Source organism: Lactuca virosa, chromosome 8 (assembly GCF_052849685.1).
Source record: "Lactuca virosa cultivar CGN04683 chromosome 8, Lactuca_virosa_CGN04683_v6, whole genome shotgun sequence".
Taxonomy (NCBI): domain Eukaryota; kingdom Viridiplantae; phylum Streptophyta; class Magnoliopsida; order Asterales; family Asteraceae; genus Lactuca; species Lactuca virosa.
Window position 1 is genome coordinate 294,516,330 of NC_136433.1, and position 20,107 is coordinate 294,536,436.

The window sequence follows — 20,107 nt, forward strand, 5'->3', positions numbered from 1 at the left end:
TCAATTCACAATTGTAACATCCGAAAAATACCAACAAAAATTTCATTTTTTTTAATTTAGGTTAATACATAAAAACATCGTTACAAAACATTCATAATATTAATTTATGTCTGAAAACCGGTAACATCATAGTAAAATATTCAGAGTATATCCCAGAAAATCCATAGTGCGGAAACAACAGTGTGTGTGATATGCCGCTACCGCGCCAGCTCCTTTTCCCTAGCTGAAGAGATACCTGAAAACAAAACTATAAAACGTAAGCACGAAGCTTAGTGAGTTCCCCTATAATGCCACATACCATGCAATCATATAATGAGTAACTAAGGGATACGGGCCTCGCCCACACCCATAGAGATACGGGCCTCGCCCACACTCTGCTATCCATGGAGATACGGGCCTCGCCCACACTCCGCTACTAAACCATAACATACAAGTATCACACAGACAACAAGTATAAGCAATTCTATCATACTGGCATATAACACAATCAACTCGGCTATGAGATACGGGCTCCGCCCACACTCAGATACTAACATATCGTCTATACGGGCCGGCCTTGGTGCCTTAGACCCGTCCCTACTGGAAGGAAACTCACCTCGAGAGTAGCTGCCGAAAACCTGCTCAGACTACGCCTGGCTGCCGCACCGGTAATCCCTCCGGCTATAAATTCGTAAACATGGATTAGGTACTCATAAATACCCCTAAGGTCAAATGACTGGTCAAAGTCAACTCCTTGGTCCAAGTCAACCTTCTGATTGATTGGACTCGCCGAGTCCATATGACGACTCGCCGAGTCCTTCTATGTCTAGCCCGACTCTGACTCATCGGGCCCCTATTCCCACTCACTGAGTCAGCCTGACTCGCTAGACGGGGACAACTAACAAACCCGCGACTGGACTCGCCGAGTCCAAGGGGGAGCTCGCCGAGTCCGACGAACAGATCTCACAAATCGCTCCAATCTTCCATCCGAACATCAACCTTTGAGGTTTGGAGATTTTGGGACTATAGCTACACGTTAAATTGCTAATTCCACGTGCGACTACAGAGGGTTGGACCTCCTACACTTAAACCCTTCTTATCCTAGTGACTGATCATATGACTCGCCGAGTTGGAAGAACAACTCGTCGAGTTCAAGGCTATATTCAAGGGACTCGCCGAGTTTGAAGAACGACTCGCCGAGTACCAGACAATCTTCATAGGACTCGCCGAGTTGTTTATCCAACTCGCCGAGTCTAAGGCCATCTTCATGGAACTCGCCGAGTGCACTTTGGCACTCGCCGAGTACCCTTTGACTCTTCACCCATTCTGGCCAATTCTGAGACATGCAATGGTTTCAAACCATAAATCTAAGCTCCTAGGGCATAAACACACGGAGTTTGGGAGGTTTAAGGTCTTGCAATCCACATATAAGGGACAAAAAGGGAATCTATTATACTAAAGATCAAGAAGGAGCTTTCTTACCTGGTTAGGAGCTTCTCCCAGGGTAGATTTCGGATCTACCACACTTCCTTGCACCCTCCAACTTCCTCCTTCTTCTCTTAAGCTTCAAACTTCCTTCACCAAGCCAAAATCACTCTTAAGGATCAAAATGGGCTAGGGTTTCGCTCTACAGTTCTTCTGGAAGAGAATGGGACGAAATGGGTGTTTTAGAATGGGTAAAATAGGGTGCAATGTCTGAAAATAGAGTTTCATCCAGACAGGTGGACTCGCCGAGTCCATGCATCGACTCGCCGAGTTCACCGCTCATATCCCGTGTCCACCCTGCTGCTACTCGGCGAGTCGGGACGCAGACTCGCCGAGTTCGTGGCAAAAATAAGATAAAAACTTAAATAAAATCATACCATGAACCCGGTGTTACAAATCTCCCCCACTTATTTTAGACTTCGTCCTCGAAGTCTGCTGCTCCCTTTCGGAACAGCTCCGGATAATGCTCCATCATCTCATCCGTGGGCTCCCAAGTCCATTCCGAGCCCTTCCGATACGGCCATTGCACCTTCACCAGCTCCACCCTTTTGTTCCTCAGTTCCTTCGACTTTTGGTCTAGGATAGCCACAGGCCGCTCGATATAATTCAGGCTGTCATCAATCTGGATGTCTTCCAAAGGTACCACTGCTGAATCGTCCACCAGGCACTTCCACAGCTGGGAGACGTGGAAAGTGCTGTGGATCTGACTGAGTTCGGCTGGCAGGTCCAGCCGATATGCCACCTTGCCCACTCGGGCTGCAACCCTAAACGGTCCAATATACCTGGACCCAACTTGCCCCGTTTCCTGAATCGGATGACGCCCTTCCACGGCGACACTTTCAGGAGAACCATATCCCCGACCTGGAACTCCAGGTCTGATCGGCGCTTATCGGCATAACTCTTCTGCCGACTCTGAGCAGTCTGAAGCCTGCTCCGGACCTGCTGAATCTTCTCTGTCGTCTTGAGGACTACTTCGGTGCTCCCCATGACTCTCTGTCCAACCTCGCCCCAACAGATCGGGGTCCTGCATTTCCTCCCGTACAACATCTCGAAGGGAGAGCGGTCAATACTCGCGTGATAGCTGTTGTTATATGAAAACTCGGCTAAAGGAAGATAGGTATCCCAGCTACCATCGAAGTCTAAAACACACGCCCGCAGCATATCCTCCAGAGTCTGGATGGTCCGCTCGCTCTGGCCATCCGTCTGCGGGTGAAAGGCTGTACTAAAATGCAGACGAGTACCCAGCTCGTCATGAAACTTCTTGCAGAACCTGGAAGTGAACCGCACATCCCTATCCGAAATCACTGAAACTGGCACCCCGTGCCGTGCCACCACCTCTCTGACGTAGATATCGGCCAATTTCTCGGCCGAGATGCTCTCCTGAATCGGGATAAAGTGGGCGCTCTTGGTCAATCGATCGACGATGACCCATATCGAATCCACTCCCCGCGCGGTCCTGGAAAGCTTGGTGATGAAATCCATCGTGATGTCTTCCCATTTCCACAGCGGGATATCCAACGGCTGCATCTTGCCGTGTGGTCTCTGGTGTTCGGCCTTGACCTTCCTGCAGGTCAGACACCGCTCAACGTACCATGCTACATCCCGCTTCATGCAGGGCCACCAATAGTCCAGACGAAGATCCCTATACATCTTCGTTGCCCCTGGATGAATGGAGAATCGGGATTTGTGCGCCTCCTCCATCAGAACCTGGCACACGCCTCCGAGGTATGGAACCCACACCCTGCGGTGTAATGTCAATAATCCTCTGCTGTCATAGTCGAAGGAGGAAACCTGTCCCACAATCCGCTCACTCTTCCGATGTTCCTCCTTCATAGCCTCCTGCTGAGCCTCCCGGATCCGCTCCAAAAGCGGAGTCACCACTGTCATCCGCATGCAAATATCCCTGATCGGCGCCGCCTTGCGGCTAAGCGCATCGGCCACCACGTTGGCCTTCTCCGGGTGATAAAGGATTTCACAATCATAATCCTTTACCACATCAAGCCACCGACGCTGCCTCATATTCAGATTTGGCTGGTCCATGAGGTACCTCAAACTCTTGTGGTCCGTGTAAATCGTACAGCGAACCCCATAGAGGTAATGACGCCAAATCTTGAGGGCGAACACAACTGCCCCCAACTTCAAATCATGCGTCGGGTAGTTCGCCTCGTGAGGCTTCAGCTGCCTCGACGCGTAGGCGATGACATGCCTTCTCTGCATCAATACCGCGCCCAAACCTGAGATGGACGCATCGCAGTATACAACAAAATCCTCCATGCCCTCTGGCAAGGCTAAGATTGGCGCCTCGCACAATCTCTGTCTCAGTGTCTCGAATGCTGCCTGCTGCTCAGGCCCCCAACGAAAGACCACAGCCTTCCTCGTTAACCTGGTCAGGGGTAATGCTATCTTGGAGAAATCCTGGATGAATCTCCGATAGTAGCCAGCTAATCCCAGGAAACTCCGAATCTCAGATGGAGATTTCGGAACCTCCCATCTCATCACGGCCTCCACCTTGGCGGGATCCACCGAAATCCCGTTCTGGTTGACAAGGTGTCCAAGAAACTGCACCTCGCGCGACCAGAACTCACACTTGGAGAACTTAGCATACAAGTTCTCCCTTCTCAAGGTCTCCAAAACCTCCCGCAAATGCTCATCATGCTACTCTCGCGTCTTGGAGTAAACCAAGATATCATCAATAAATACTATCACCGACCGGTCTAACATCGGTCTACACACGCGGTTCATGAGGTCCATGAACGCGGCAGGAGCATTGGTGAGCCCGAAAGGCATCACCACGAACTCATAGTGGCCATAACGTGTCCGAAATGCCGTCTTCTGCACATCCTCCTCTCTGACCCTCACCTGGTGATACCCTGAACGCAAATCTATCTTGGAGAACCAAGATGCTCCCTAAAGCTGGTCAAAGAGGTCGTCAATCCTCGGGAGTGGGTAGCGGTTCTTCACCGTTACCTTATTCAGCTCCCTATAATCGATACACATCCGATGCGAACCGTCCTTCTTCTTCACAAACAGAATCGGGGCTCCCCAGGGTGAACTGCTCGGTCTAATGAAACCCTTGTCTAACAGCTCCTGAAGCTGTGTAGACAACTCCTGCATCTCAGGAGGAGCCAACCGATACGGTGCCTTGGCTATCGGAGCCGCACCAGGGACTAGGTCGATCCTGAACTCCACCTGTCGCTCTGGAGGTATCCCAGGCAGCTCCTCGAGGAATACATCCACGAACTCTCGTACTACGGTCACATCGCCCACCGTCGCCTTACCCGCCTCCCGGGTGTCCATGACATATGTGACATATCCTGCGCAACCCTGCTGAAGGTAACGCCTTGCCCTCGCTGCCGAACAGAAGGATGGCCCTCACTGTGATCTCTCACCCTGAATTACTAACTCTCCCTCACTTGGGGCTCTGACTCGTACTAACTGTTGCGCGCAATCTATCACTGCCCCATTGGGACTCAGCCAATCCATACCAATAATGACCTTGTTTCCCTGCAATGGAATGGGAACTAGGTCAACCAAATATCGCTCTTCGAACAACCTTAACACACAATCTCGGAAGACCTCTGATGCTCGCACCGACCGGTCGTCCGCAATCTCGACCTCTAAAGGGCAATCCAACATGCCCGAGGACTCAGGAAACTTCTTGCTAAGTGCAAGAGAAACAAAGGATCGGGTAGCCCCTGAATCAAACAACACCTGGACTGGAATACCGTTCACATGGAACGATCCTAAACGTATATACACAGAGCACATATCAATATCATAAATCTCATATAAATAGGTCAGAGGGAAAGAATCATACCCGTCACCACATCGGGTGCAGCGCGTGCCTCCTCGGCTGTCAGCTGAAATGCCCGGCTCCTCACCACCGGAGCCTTTGCCTTGCCCTGCCGGCCATCTGTAATCCGCAGGGTCGCTGGAGCTGGCGCCTGTACTGGCGCTGCTGCTGTCAACTGGGGGCAGTTGGCCCTCTTGTGGCCCCTCTGGTTGCAGTGGAAACACAGCAACTCAGATGTCTGAATAACCGGAGTAGGGGCAGTACAATCCCTGCTGAAGTGTCCCGTCTTGCCGCACCTGTAGCAGCCTGTCGATCCTAATCTACACGCTCCCTCGTGTGACCTGCCGCACTTCCTGCAGCGGCCCGGTCCCGAATGGCCTTTCGGCCTACCATCTGATCCCTTGGGCTTCTTTCCCGAAGCCCCTATCGTCTGTCCCTCCTCTGCCTTCCTCTTCCGGATGTGCTCCAGATCTATCTCCCTCTCCCTCGCCCTAGCAATCATAGAATCCAGGGTAGGGCAAGCTGAAAAACTGACATGCTCCCGAATGTCGGCTCGCAGCATGTCATGGTAGCGGGTCCTCCTCATATCCTCATCACCTGCATACTGGGGCACCAGTAACGCCCTCTCCCGGAACTTGGCAGTGATCTCCGCCACTGTCTCTGTCGTCTGCCTCATATCCAAGAACTCCCGTGCCAACTGCTGGAGCTCCACCGCAGGCGCGAACTCCGCCCTGAATCGTGTCACAAAGTCTGGCCATGTCATAGCCTCAATGGCCGCGGCTCCCAAAAAGTCACAAACCGACTCCCACCAATCTCTAGCTCTGTCACGTAGACACCCTGCTGCAAATCGTACCTTCGACCCCTCGGGGCAGAAGCTGATCAGCTGTGCAGACTCAAGGTCTGCAATCCATCGTCTGGCAGCAATGGGGTCCTTCGCCCCATGGAAATCTGATGCACCACTGCCCCTGAAGTCCTTAAAGGACAGTGTGCGTGGTCCTGACTGGCTAGCCGCCATATCACTCCTGAACGCCCTGAGACGATCCTCCATCAACTCTACAATACCCTCCTTGATCGACCCGAAGATGATGGGAGTCGACTCAAGGATGCCCCTGGTAATCTCTGACGCAATGAACTCGCGTAGACCCTCATCAACTGGTTCGGACCCTGAACCCGAACCCGATCCTGATCCTGAGCCTCCCGCTCCCTGTCGTGTGGTCACCATACTGCAAAACATAGCATAACCACCATCATACTATATTCCACTAACGAGGCTCACATTCATATCACAAGTCCCCGGTCTCGTCTCAGCCCTTTTTGAATCGAGTACGGATCCTCCGCTTTCAGTAGTACGGGCCCATACTACCTTCCACGTCTATCCGTACTTTCCTCAAGAATTGCCTCAACTCAACCAAGTCCTTTCTACTAATACTGCGGTTCTCGTGCTACTCCCGCCCTAGGCTTGCCCTAAGTAATCGCCATCCCACTCTCTGCCATCAGCTGCACAAGAAGTCCCTGCTTTCTTTCCCTAACTAGTTCGCGAATACTATTACATATTACTCAGACTAGATAATTCTTCGAATGAGAGGTCCTACCCTACAACGGTTGGACTCAAACAAGAGCTGCGAAATAGGGCTAGACCCAACCTTCTGAAATTATTTAATCATTGCAATATGTAACTTAGCATATTTGTTCACTAGTTAGTGAAAGACGACTAGAACTCCTAATAGCACAAGGCAAGCAGCATTCGGGCATTGAGTACACATAATCAAATATATACTACTCTGGCTATCATACTGACTGATCTGTACTAGCATGCAATTCTCAAAAAGCCGAAACACATAAAGCAGGCACATAAGGCATCATTCCTAGATCCTTAGTCCTATTCTAGCATGATGTTCTACTGAAACTGAAATTGATAATCATAACGTAAACTTGTATGGGTACTTTGGAGAAAACTTACTTGAGCTCGGCCGGTCGCGCACATCACACACCTTTTTCTTTTTAGAAACCCCTTTTACTTAGTCTTTAGAAAATCATTTCTTTATAAAAATCTTTTAATCCCTCGATTTGAGTCCAGACACCCCCGAAGGTGTGTCCGAATCCCTCAAACCAGGGCTCTGATACCAACTTGTAAGATCCGAAAAATACCAACAAAAATTTCAATTTTTTTTTTAATTTAGGTTAATACATAAAAACATCGTTACAAAACATTCATAATATTAATTTATGTCTGAAAACCGGTAACATCATAGTAAAATATTCAGAGTATATCCCAGAAAATCCATAGTGCGGAAACAAGAGTGTGTGTGATATGCCGCTACCGCGCCAGCTCCTTTTCCCTAGCTGAAGAGATACCTGAAAACAAAACTATAAAACGTAAGCACGAAGCTTAGTGAGTTCCCCCATAATGCCACATACCATGCAATCATATAATGAGTAACTAAGGGATACGGGCCTCGCCCACACCCATAGAGATACGGGCCTCGCCCACACTCTGCTATCCATGGAGATACGGGCCTCGCCCACACTCCGCTACTAAACCATAAGATACAAGTATCACACAGACAACAAGTATAAGCAATTCTATCATACTGGCATATAACACAATCAACTCGGCTATGAGATACGGGCTCCGCCCACACTCAGATACTAACATATCGTCTATACGGGCCGACCTTGGTGCCTTAGACCCGTCCCTACTGGAAGGAAACTCACCTCGAGAGTAGCTGCCGAAAACCTGCTCAGACTACGCCTGGATGCCGCACCGGTAATCCCTCCGGCTATAAATTCGTAAACATGGATTAGGTACTCATAAATACCCCTAAGGGTAAATGACTGGTCAAAGTCAACTCCTTGGTCCAAGTCAACCTTCTGATTGATTGGGCTCGCCGAGTCCATATGGCGACTCGCCGAGTCCTTCTATGTCTCGCCCGACTCTGACTCATCGGGCCCCTTTTCCCACTCACTGAGTCAGCCTGACTCGCTAGACGGGGACAACTAACAAACCCGCGATTGGACTCGCCGAGTCCAAGGGGGAGCTCGCCGAGTCCGACGAACAGATCTCACAAATCGCTCCAATCTTCCATCCGAACATCAACCTTTGAGGTTTGGAGATTTTGGGACTATAGCTACACGTTAAATTGCTAATTCCACATGCGGCTACAGAGGGTTGGACCTCCTACACTTAAACCCTTCTTATCCTAGTGACTGATCATATGACTCGCCGAGTTGGAAGAACAACTCGTCGAGTTCAAGGCTATATTCAAGGGACTCGCCGAGTTTGAAGAACGACTCGCCGAGTACCAGACAATCTTCATAGGACTCGCCGAGTTGTTTATCCAACTTGCCGAGTCTAAGGCCATCTTCATGGAACTTGCCGAGTGCACTTTGGCACTCGCTGAGTACCCTTCGACTCTTCACCCATTCTGGCCAATTCTGAGACATGCAATGGTTTCAAACCATAAATCTAAGCTCCTAGGGCATAAACACACGGAGTTTGGGAGGTTTAAGGTCTTGCAATCCACATATAAGGGACAAAAAGGGAATCTATTATACTAAAGATCAAGAAGGAGCTTTCTTACCTGGTTAGGAGCTTCTCCCAGGGTAGATTTCGGATCTACCACACTTCCTTGCACCCTCCAACTTCCTCCTTCTTCTCTTAAGCTTCAAACTTCCTTCACCAAGCCAAAATCACTCTCAAGGATCAAAATGGGCTAGGGTTTTGCTCTACAGCTCTTCTGGAAGAGAATGGGACGAAATGGGTGTTTTAGAATGGGTAAAATAGGGTGCAATGTCTGAAAATAGAGTTTCATCCAGACAGGTGGACTCGCCGAGTCCATGCATCGACTCGCCGAGTTCACCGCTCATATCCCGTGTCCACCCTGCTGCTACTCGGCGAGTCGGGACGCAGACTCGCCGAGTTCGTGGCAAAAATAAGATAAAAACTTAAATAAAATCATACCATGAACCCAGTGTTACAACAATCTTGGAGTACGATTCTAAGACTTGATTTTGGAACGAAGTATGACTCATCCTTTTGATTTAACCATTTCAAAAATTTCCAATTCCTCTTCTTAGCCATACTAGTGCACTAAGATGTCCTTAGAGGATCAATTGTGATATGGTTCTTAATCATTAAGACGATCATAAAATCCGATACAAAAGTACTCTCCCTTCTTCTTAGATTGGAGAAACTTTTATCTTTCTGCCTAATTGATTCTTCTTATTCGTTCTGCCATTCGTTGAAACTTTTCAATGATTCAGAATTCCACTTAATCTTGTAAGCATAACCACATTTACTAGACTTTTAGTAAATTATGACGAATAGTATTATTGTTATTTGTGGTGGACTTGACTAGTGCACAACATTGTGTTCTAGTCCTTTAGTCCTTCACTTGACTCACATACTTGTGTGATCAAGGAATTAGTCTTAATTTCCTAAGTACCAAGATTTCCATACATCACATGATTCAAATCATATGATTCCAAGCTTCTGTCCACCTGAAACTTGGGCGATGGGAATCTTTCCTTACTTAGAGAAATTTGACACTTCCATAAATAACATAACTAAGAATCACATCCATTTATAGCAATACATAAACATCAATTTTTTCACAACGATTTCATTGCAAGGATATATATAAATAAATAAGACAAATCAAAATTTTATTTTATTCATAAAAGCAGCAGAAAACATGTCCTTACAATGCAAAATCAACTAAAAAACTATGTAATCAAATATTCCTAACAACTCTATCATAACTTTCTAAGCTCAAAATCTGATCTTCGAATCCATGCGATCTTGATCCATTCCTTCGTGATCAAACTCATCTTGCTCTTCCATCAAGCTTCCTCTCTTTTCTCTGATCCCGCAAAACATTCAAATGCAATCTTATCACATTATGTATTAAGAATCAATGAATAGGAACTTAATGGAGTTAGATAGTGGATTTTACCTGAAGTAGAGCCATACTTCTTGACTCTCCCATATCTTAGATTCTTCAGGTCCTCTGGGCAGCTTCGTATCCAACGCCCCTTCTCTTGGCAGCAGAAACAGGTGGCTTCTCCTGGAGCGACCATAGAAGCATGGTTGGTTGAATTACCAGACAAATATGCTCCATTTCTTTGCCAAATCATTTCTGATTCAGCAGCAATAAGCTAGTAAGTTAGGTCAATGAGGGTCGCGTCAAGATCCATCATATAATACTCTCTTATGAACTTATCATATGATTTAGGGAGTGACTGAAGAACCCAGTCTACAACCAACTTCTTTGGAAAAGATGCACCCAACATTGTCAACCTATCGATGCGTGATTTCATCCCTAGGACGTGAGCACACACAGATTTTCCATCTTCATGTTTCATTGCTAACAGGGCTTGAGTGATTTTGAACTTTTCAATTCTTCGATCTTGTGGGTTTGGGAGAACAAGAGGAGGAGGTGGAGGAAGTGAAACCAAGTTAGTCCACAATGCAGGGATCGATCTTTTACCTTTATTGTGTAACAGAGTTTCACTTTGAGCAGGAAAACCTTTTCCTTGGGATTCGGGAAGACCACAGTTAGATTCAGACATCTACAAAACGGGAGAAAAATCAAATTAGTTGATTGATTGAGTCCTTAATAAATCACCCAAATGAGATATTAAGGCTATGACCCAACACAATATTCCACAACTTGGGAGAGGGATGCCGTAACCCAAATTGCAGAACATTTGAAGGTAAGTGAATGACGATTCATTTTATAGGCCATTACCTTATACCCCCCTTATAGATCGACTTCGTGAATGAGGCCTACTAACGGTAAGACTAGCAGTTTAAGTTATACATATATAATATTAGACTTTTAATGTTATATATAGTATAAGGGTATATTTTACACTTTTAAAATACTAGGTGGTCTAATTTAATAAATTACACTTTTAATTTAATTAAATGTAAACCATATCATATGGATTTATTAACTTTCTTTTAATTATACACTTAATTAATTTAATAAAACCATAAGGGTGCAATTTGAACTTTTTCAAAATTAAGGTTTTAGAATTTAACATTTTAAACTTTTAATCAAAATTTAAATTCCAAAACTTGAGGACAAGTTTTGAAACTTTTCAAAACATTAGGGTTTAGAATTTAAATATTTCAAAATTAAACTTTTTAATCAAAAATTTAAATTCTAAAACTTGAGGGTAAGTTTTGAAGCCTTTCAAAACTATTAGATCAAAATACAAATAAGGCAATTAAACAATTAATTGGTGATTATCTAATTATGACCTAATTCAATTTCATGTAAGATAATTATCAAATAATCCAAAAAAATTAACATTTATCATATAAGGAAGTAAATATTTGATTAATTTGAAATTATCTTTTATTTTGGTAAGGATAATCATCCAATATCAATAAAATTCGCAATTTATCAATAAAAAACGATTTGGCAATTATCCCACAGCAAAATAGGCATGAAATCCCGAGAATCCCTCTTTTTGACAGCATGACTCGTCGAGTTCCCATAGGGACTCGCCAAGTTCATCCTACTCGACGATTTCACTTTGGGACTCGACGAGTTTGTCAGTTAGAGGAGCAAAAAATCGATTTTCTAAGCATGAATGAAACACAAAGCATCAATACAATAGAAACCAATCAAGGCTCTGATACCACTGATGGGTTTTAGCCATAAGAACATCCTATGTGCTCATGCAAACCCTAATGCTTGGATCTAGGTTTCTCTATTGTACATGCATTCATCCAAGACTTTAAACCCTAGATATAGCATGTGATAATCGATATTAACATAAGAATAGGGTTTAGATCTTACCTTTGATTGTTATGTAGTAATAACAATCTATTATTCCTTGTAATTGGCTTCTGAAAGCTTAGTGTCACAAATGTCACACCTCTAATGGCTCACAAACACCAAGAGCAAGAGGATGAAGAAGGAGAAGAGGAGAGGCACCCAAAAACATCTAGAAACCCTGAGGAATAAGTTAGCCACGTTTTTGGTGCCCTAGGGGTCCTTAAATATGTGAGGCTATTAGGGTTTTGAACTAGAAAACCCTAATTTGACTGCTTAGGCCCTAAGCAGCCCATGGACTCCCTCCTTAGAGGCCTAGGATGATTTCTAATGGGTTTCTCCATAGAATTCGTCCACTCCATCCTCTATGGAGTCCATTAGCCCAATATTCAACTATCACACAATTGACAGTTCCAGTCCCCTTTATTTAATTAATATCTTTTTAGCCACAAAATTAATTCTTATTAATTCTTGACTAATATTATTTAAACAATATGATTTCTCCTTTAATATATTATTCTCATAATATATTAATAAATCATAATTAATCCTCTCTCTCCATAAATCATCCTATCAAGTTGCTTTGGTGAAGGCAACCCAAAAGGACCATGCACCATCGGGTCAAGTACATACCAAAATAGTTATGGACTTAGACACTAATCCAACAAGACCAACTATAGGTCACTAAGCATAGCCACATCCAATCTACCAGGATTCCGATCTAAACAATCAATACTAACATATAATCATCCTTTCTACCAAAATACCAACTAACGTATCACACCAGTAACTATCTCAAATAACAATCAAAGGGCCGGCCTTGGTGCCTTAGACCCTTGGGTATAGTGAGGATAACTCACCTTGCAACTGCCGAACCAAACCACGAAAGCACAATCCCGAAGCACTGCCCCAGACTCCAACACCAATAGCCATCAATAATCCATTGACATAAATATCCAAATTACCATAATACCCTTGAAGGTCAAACGGGTCAAAGTCAAAGTCCTGGCCAAAGTCAATCTTCCTGATTGACCCTACTCGCCGAGTCAACCCATTGACTCGTCAAGCTCTTAACTTCAGAAAACTCTCATATCAGGACTCGACTCGCCGAGTTACCCCATGACTCGTCGAGTCCATCAATCTCCGAGTCCTATCCCGTCCAACTCACTGAGTCACCACTCAACTCACTGATCCGAGTCTTAACCAGAAGAGGTTGGGGGGGGGGGGTTCTACGTTATGACTCGCCGAGTCCACTGCAATTTTCATCAGACTCGCCGAGTTGTTCATCCAACTCGTCGAGTCCATGCCCATCATCATATGACTCGTCGAGTCAACCCATGAGACTCGCCGAGTCTCTTCAGTCCTTCATCCATACAGTCACTTTTTGAGCCAAGCAGAGGCTCCATACTGTAGATCCATCCTCCTAGGGCATGACTCTCACGTAAAGCTGCCAACTTTACGTGAGTACAAGGTACTATTGGCCCAAAACAAGCTAGGGCTTGGGTTTAAGGCAATAATTCTTCACAACCAAACCAAGGGCTGATGCTTTATGATTTCCTAGACCAAAGCAAGTCTAGATCTGAAGTTGCAACCTCAGATCTAGACCCATGACCCGAAATGGATCTTAAACATACTAAAATAGCCCAAAATCCATCCATAAGTTGATCTAGAAAGGAAGGGATCAAGGTAACAACTTGTTACCTCAAAAATGTGCCCAAACTGAAGTAGATTCTAGATCTATACGAGTCCCTTGATGCTATACACTTGATCTATAAGCCTCCTTTGCTAGAATCTCGTTCCAAAGCTTCCAAGCTCACTCCCAAGGCTCACACATGATTTTAGGGTTTTCTGACTCTCAAGGGGTAACAAAGAGGCTGAGGTGAGGACTTAAGGTCCTTTAAATAGGGTGGAAACCCTAAGATTAGGGTTTTTTCTTCCCAGCACCAACTTGCCGAGTCCAGCCGCCGACTCGGCGAGTTGGTCACTTAACTCGCGACCAGAACCCGCTCCGACTCGACGAGTAATCGCACCTACTCGTCGAGTAGCTTCCTCAATCTACACTTTAAGCCCTTAAATCATATTTCTTGAAGTTTGGGATGTTACATTTGGAGTATTATTTAAGATAGTTTTTTAATTGGAACATAGAGCAAATGAATACAAGCAAATAGGCACTAACTAATCTCACATGGAAGTTAAAAATGATCTTACAGCTAACATAACCCATCAATAATAATAATAAAAATAACATACTACACTTGATTATTTCAACCAAATATATACATGTATTTTCAAAAACTTTAAAAGAAGAAAAAAAATGAAAGAAAAAAACAGTTACCTGAGTTCATCTAAAGCAGCCTCCATTGATGCAACAGCTTGTCATATTTTCGGGGGTGTTAATGATATTCCTAAACGCAATAGCTTGTATGCGGTAATTTGTCATATTCTTATGGGTATTATCGTCAATATAGACATAAAATCAAGTTTTGTAAAACCTGATGCAACGGCTGCAAAAGCCTGTAGAGGGACATGATCCAATTGTTACCATGGGTAGAATCGTCATATTGGTCTTGCAGGGGCTCACCTGATAACTTGCAAATATTAAAGGAATTGAAATTGTAAATTGACATCGAAGTATGTTAAAAAAAACTTTCACATTTTTAAATAAATAATAATCTGATCAATTTAAAAAAGGAAAAATGAATGAAGGGGGCTGTGAAATCCCACATGATACCACATATAGGAACAAAAACGCCATTTTCCACATGATACCACATTCCTTGTATGCCAAATACCAAAAAAAATGTTGAAATTGAATTCCAATTTCGATAAAAAATTATGATTTTCATAGGAACAAAAAAGCAAGATAAAATAAAGGGGGAATGTTTTTACAGTAGCCATATCACAATCTTTTCCTTAAGTTGCACCTCCACTTGTGCTAATCTGAAAAAACCAAAGATACATGACTAATTAGAAAGATCATTCAAAATAATAATAGAAAAATATAGTTATTTCTTGCATTTAAGAAAAATTCGTCTCACTCCTGAATTAAGGTTACAGAGGTTAGAAGTCATCATCAAAATAGAAACATTCAAAAAGACCCATATTTGATGTGGTCTTGGGAAAGCCCTTCCAATAACAACCATTCTGGCAACCCATGTCAAGTAAGCATTAACATATACACTATATTCTTAGCTTTTCATCCCCATATTCATTCCCTATATGCCCAATCTGTTGAAAATAATGAAAAATATTGATGTGAACATAAATCATAGCATTAATTATGTATATTCACAGTATCAGATGAGCATAAATAATATAAAAAGGATTTTGTTACCTCTCGTGGATTAGAAGGTTCAGGGTAGATCAAACCTAATGATATTATATATCATTTACATGTCGTGCCAATGTATTGAACAACAAAATACAATAACCATAATTGTTTATGGAAGAAAACAGAGAAAATCGGAAGATGAGAGGAGAAATCATAAGTCGCAACCTCAAACATATGCGATTATGTAATAGTTTACCGTGTTCTGATTATGGCTGAAATGAAGTCGTTGGTGAAAGAAGAAGAAGAGGGCGGTGAGTGGATATAAACGAAGCATCAATTAGAAATCCTGTAAAATAATACATCATTCGTAATCTTTATGATACATCCATTAGATGGGTTCTCACCTTGCGACCAGTGACCATCCGAGAAATTCCTTCGTCATCTTCGATGTTTGGGTTTGCGTTGAGTGACATAAAGGCAAGCGAAAAGGAATCTAAATGAAATCTTCAAACCGATATATTTGATTTTCCAGGCTGAGATAAAGGGATAGGGAAGGATCGGTTATGGGAGAGCAACACCATGTTGACCGAACTGAGAGAGGAGATATCATATAGATTATATCTCCTATTAATCGATCCAATAGGGTAAAATACCGATTCAATTTTGACTGATTCATGGTTTAAAATTCAAAATCCGAGTTTTGACTTTTTCAACATGTTGACACCGGACAAGAATTGACTGGATACAATGCATAAAACGTAGGTGCATTACATTCAACTTTGACCGATTCATCTGTTTACCACCGGATAAGATCTGTTTTCTATAATGCATAAATTCATTGTACATGATGCAGTATGGTTTGTACCTCTTAAAATTCAGCATTTGAAGCTAAATGCTTATTAAGGTATATATATATATATATATATATATATATATATATATATATATATATATATATATATATATATATATATATATATATATTAGGGTCTGGTTTCTGTGAGGACTCGTTTTAAAATGAGGACTCGTGAGGACACCTTAAAAATTGAAAAAATTCCTACAAAAAATACAAATCATAAAATCGAGCATACATCTATGTCCGGGAGAAAAAAAATTGGAAAAAAAAAATTGCATCATTAAAATTGATCCATTATTCAATTTTAATTTTTTATTTTACATCATTATGATCCATGATTCAATTTTAATGATCCAAATGTTTTTTCCAAAATTTTTCTCCCGGACATAGATCTATGCTCTATTTTATGATTTATATTTTTTTTAGATTTTTTTCAAAATTTTAAGGTGTCCTCACGGGTCCTCACTTTAAAATGAGTACTCACCCGATCCAATATATATATATATATATATATATATATATATATATATATATATATATATATATATATATATATAGGTCCATTTGAGACCATACTAATTTCGTAAGATCATGAGACGCAATCTAAAAATAATTTTAAAATGCAAAATAAAAGGAAAAATCCAAAAATTCTTTTTTAATTATTGTTTTCTTCACTTTATTTACCTAAAAAAAATTATCGTTTTTTTTTTGAAAAATACGTGAAATATTCTAATAGAATATTACACTGTCAATATTATAATGTGATTTTTAGACTGTTAGAATATTCTACTAGATTTTTCAGATATGTAAAATATTCTAATATTCTACTAGAATATTCTAATATTCTACTAGAATATGTAAAAAACGGTAATTTTTTATTATTTTTATTTTAAATTTTTTTTTGGAAAATATAAATGACGAAAATAATATTTAAAAAAAATTCGAAAATTTTCAAGTATTTCGCATTTTAAAATGACTTTTTATCTACAAAATGAGTGGCTAGGATTGCGTCTTTCGGTCTCACAAAATTAGGCTGTCTCACTTGAACCTAACCCTATATATATATATATATATATATATATATATATATATATATATATATATATATATATATATATATAGGGCTAGGTTCAAGTGAGACGACATAATTTTGTGAGACCGAAAGACGCAATCTTAGCCACTCATTTTGTATATATATATATATATATATATATATATATATATATATATATATATATATATATATATATATATATAGGTTCAAATGAGAACCATAAAAAGTTAAGAACTATAAGAACCACTATTTTAGTTTATAAATAAGGATATACTTATTATTTCTTAATTATATGTTTATAAATCCAATAAAGGACATTTTTGCCTTGAAATGGGTAAATTAAATAAGTGGCATTATTGTAATAAAAACAAAACTAGAACTCAATTTCTTAGTTATTCCATCTGATCAAAACTTAGATCTGATACAAAATAAATCTTTTATTTAATGTAAAAGAACAAAACCTTCCTCTTATCTCTTTCTACCACTTGTGATGCAAACCACCACCATCGTTGCCGCCGGCGGCGACCTTACCATTGCAACCACCACCACCAGTGACCTACTTCTTCCACCTTTGATCGCCTTCATAATCGACTACCTCTAATGTTACATCCTACCACCATGTTTCATGTTAGATCCGGTATGTGTGCTCCCAAATATGAAGTGTTCAGGTGGTCTAGATCTACATTTTCAATACCACCAACATCTAGATTTGTGAGCTCACATCCGTATCTACATTTTATACTACCACCTTCATCTTGATCTTCGAGCTATGGTCCAGATCTACGATTTTTTCACACCGTTGTCCAGATATACGAGCTCCTGTGAGATCTAGGAGGTTCCGACAAGGATCCACCATGACCGTTGTTTAATCCACATATGATATCTGAATGATTTTGGTGGTTTTTTCTCATCTTCGATCTTGTTCTTAGTCCATATCTGGTCAAATCTAGAACATCCGCCTTTAGATCTACCATCACCGCCGCTTCCGCCTTAAGATCTGCCACTTTTCTTCGCTGAAAAACTAGAAAACGCCACACTACACTTCGTTGGTGATAGATCTACGATCTCTGGTGACAAGTGTATGATTTATGCCTTTAGATCTATGATTTATTCCTCCAGATCCACGAGCTCCGACAATATTGACATACTAGATCTAAGATCGTTGTTAACCGCTACCACTGCTGTTATCTCGTCATTTCGGTGAAGCACCACCAACTCACCTCCATCTATTTCTCTCTGATCATCTATGAAACAAGACCAGATATGTATCGTGTATGTTAATTTTTGATTTGATTCTTTTTTCTTCTGTTAAGCTGTGAAATTAATGTTTTAATTTCATTTTTATTGCTTACCATTGTTAATATTTGTTTTAGCTGCTATTAAGTTGTGAATTCATTGTTATTGAGTTGTCAACCGACTGTTATTAAGTTATGAATTCAAGTTTCTTGTCTTATTTATTATAATATTTGCATAAAATATTAAGTTTTGAATCAATTGCTATTTGTAGCACCCGATCCCTGGTACGCATTTAATTCAAAGTATTCTTATATTTTTCTCTGAGACTCGACGAGTTGGAGGCCCGACTCATCGAGTAGGGTCGGGATCCGCAGACATTTTAAGTGACCTACTCGACGAGTCAGGAGACTGACTCGGCGAGTAGGTGTTGTGCGAGTAAAACCCTAAATATGAGGGTTTGCACCCTATTTAAACCAGTTATTCAGCCTCCATCGTCCCTTATGCTCTCAGAACACCTCATATCGAAACCCTAATCGTTTTTGTGAAGATCTAAGGCCCTTTTGGTGCATTTGGTGACTTGTGAAGGTTGAGAAGAAGAAGGAGACATGAGAGTTCGAATTGGGGCTTGGGGATTCAAAGATCTAGTACCATCTTCAGCCTAATCAAGGTAAAATACCCCTGTCTTGGTCTTCCATTTGCTTAATCATCTTTAAGGTTTAGATTTTTGGGTGCATTTAAGGCTTTTCAAGCCATTTTCTGGATTGTGAATTGATTCATGGGCTACTACTTCAGATCTGAGTCATGGGAGGGGCCTCATAGCATAAAGGTGCCAACCTTATGGCCATTAGGGCCCCATGCATCCCCTAGATCACTTTTGATAGCTTTTTGGGACAAAGACCCCTTGCATGTGCACCAAGTTGGAAACTTTACGTGCAAAATGGACATTCAGGGACCAGATCTATAGTCTTGATGTCTTAAGACCCCTGATAATCGATTGTATGAAGTTGGAAAAGGAGGGACTCGGCGAGTCACTTGGGTGACTCGGCGAGTCGGGACGCTTTTTCCCCAAAATTGTCTTCTGGAAAGAGTTTCGGTTGAGTGGAAGGAACACTCAGCCTGCTAAGGGTTTGTTTTGGACCTGGAAATCATAGGACTCGGCGAGTGTATAAACAGACTCGGCAAGTCCAAGGCAATCTCCCAACTCTTGAAGATAGACTTGACGAGTTGTTCATACAACTCGGCGAGTCGCAGACTGGACATGTTCATAGGATGAAGGTGAACTCGACGAGTTGTTCATACAACTCGGCGAGTCGGATGAAGGTTCATTCGATGTCATTATAAAAGGAGAACTCGTCGAGTCATTGCTAAACTCGACGAGTAGAGTCGGGTGGGGGTCAGATGAAAGGATAGGGACTCGGCGAGTTGGCGGCCCAAATCGGCGAGTCAGGTCAACTGGAAGTTGAATTTGACCCGGATATTGACTTTGGCCATTTTATCCTAAGAGTAGTTATCAGCTTCTGACTAAGTGTCTTTATGGGAATTATAGCCGGAGAATCGCTGGAGCAGCAGATAGAGACTTCTCACTCAGATTGACAGCATTCATTCATACGAGGTGAGTTACCTTCCAGTAGCGGTGGGTCTACGG